Source organism: Myotis brandtii, unplaced genomic scaffold (assembly GCF_000412655.1).
Source record: "Myotis brandtii unplaced genomic scaffold, ASM41265v1 scaffold373, whole genome shotgun sequence".
Taxonomy (NCBI): Eukaryota; Metazoa; Chordata; class Mammalia; order Chiroptera; family Vespertilionidae; genus Myotis; species Myotis brandtii.
This window is the reverse complement of record NW_005364339.1, coordinates 639200-641621: the sequence shown is the minus strand read 5'-3', so window position 1 is coordinate 641621 and position 2422 is coordinate 639200.

Below are 2422 nucleotides of genomic sequence, written 5' to 3'. Positions count from 1 at the left end.
TGCTAACTGAAATAAGTCAGTTAGATTAAGACAAATATCACATGATCTCACATATAAGTGGAAGCTAAAGAACAAAATAAACTGATGAAAAAAATAGGGCCAGAGGTCTGGATGCATGGAACAGTATAGCAGACCTCAGTTGGGATGGGGAAGCAGTTGTAAGGAGGGGACAGAAAGTGATTAACCAAAGAATATATATGCATATATGCAAAACCCATGGACATGGACAATGGCATGGGGAAGACCTAGGATGGTTGGATGGAGAGGGCAAAAGGGAGAACATGGAGACATCTTTAATTCTGTGAACTATTTTTAAAACTCCTGGGTAAATAAGCACAAAATATAGAAATTACAAAAGACATGAATTCAAATATATAGGTAACAGGTAATGAGAACCAATGAAAATGAATTAGACTGTAATTAAAAGACCAATATAAAGCTTGTTAAAACAAAGATTGCTGGCCCCAGCCTCTGAGTTTCTGACTTAGTTCTAAAGTTCCCAGTTTATCTTAGTTTTTTAAGAAAAGCTTCCAGTTTATGTTAATGTTGTTGGCTCAAAGGTCACAGTAATTCTCTGCTCTAGGGAGAGAGATTGAAGATAAAGGAAAGGTGCTTTGGGAGGATGGAAACATCTAGAAACAATGGTTTGGTTTCCCTTTCAATAGGCTGAAAGACAGGTGCTTCTTCCTTTGTGACAAAGAGGAAAAAAAGGAAGTATAAATCTATCTATCTATATAAAAGCCTAAGGGACCATTATGACCAAATGACTGGAACGACTGGTCAACTAGTCGCTATGATGTGCACTGACCAACAGGGAGCAGACGCTCAATGCAGGAGCTGCCTCCTGGTGGTCAGTGCGCTCCCACTGTCAATCTCCCGCGACCAGCCAACCTCCCAGTGTCTCTCCCCCTGGCCGGTCCCTCCCCCTGGTTGGTCAGCCAAACTCCTGTGGTTCCTCCCCCCCAACCCCCGGCATTCCCTCCCCTGGCTAGCTGCCCTGATCAGCCCCAACTGGGTCAGCCGGCCAACCTCCCGTGGTCCCTCCCCCTGTCTCTCCCCGTGGCCGGTAGGCCCCAATTGGCCCATCCCCCATTGGCCTGGCCCTGATGGGGACTGAGCAAGATGGCCCCAATTGGTCCTGATCACCAGCCAGGCCTAGGGACCCCACCCATGCATGAATTTGTACACCAGGCCTCTAGTAATCAAATAAGCTTGTTGGTGGATTTTCAGGAAATTAAGGAAGGTCTGCTTTGATGACTTCAAGCATTTTGGACTGGTACTGGTAGTGTAGAATTGTCACATGCATCTGACATATACATAGTAATGAAGTAATAATCTACAACACTTATGCGATAGCAAAATTGATTTCCAGGCAGCAACATCCAGGTTACATTGATATGTATAACGAGGACATACTATCTGTTGTAACCTTATTGATTGTAGAATATGTGTGCTCTCATGAAAACTAAAAAAAATGCTGCACTACCAGTGTTCTCAGTATCTGCATAATAGCAAAGGTGACTCTTCTGCTTTGAAGTAGGAATTATCTTTGGACAGTCATTCCATAGACTCTGGGCTATAGAATCCAATCTAAACCAAACTAATCCAAACCAAAAACTTCTCTCATCATCCAGTAGTTTGAATACTAATAATTGTCCCAAATAATTCTTCAGGCTTTGAAACAGATGCCAACAAATCCAATTGCATTGCTAGTTCACTGGGAATTATGATTCCTACAGATGGTTGTAGAACATTTCTAAAGACACAGCCCTTCAAGGGCAGAAAGGGTTAGTAAAGTAGTCATCCCGCAAGAACATTCAAAGGCAATAAATACCAAAGTTCTTAATAGAGATGGGGAAGTTCCCATTGGCAGATCCTGTGAGCTATCATAATTGTTATAATTACATTAAAGCAACAATATGTTCGGTAGATGTACCTGAAGATCCCCAATCATGATGTTTGAAGATGGAACAATTTGGATGATTTTGGTGATCCTAAAAATTTCAATAAGCCTTCATTATTTGCTCAATAGGTCCCTTCAACACGTCTCAGAATGCTGGCTAAAATCTGGGAATTTATTCCAGTACGGAGGTTCTCAAAGTGTAGTTCTGATCAGCAGTAACAGTAGCCTCACCTGGGAAATTGTTAGAACTGCAAATTATCAGGATCCACCCTAGACCTATTGAATCATATACTCTGGAGATGGGGTGCAGCAATCTATGTTTTAAAAATTCCTCCAGGGGATTCTGATGCATGCTAAAGTTTAAATACTACCATTTCAGTGAATGGCCAAAAATTAATAACCAGGAACCCTGGAGTTTCCAAAAAATGTCAGCACCCATCTGTCAGTGAATTATTTTGGTGGATGACTTGGAAAATATTTTCTAGCATAATCTATTTTTCTTAGAGAGTGACAGGGTGT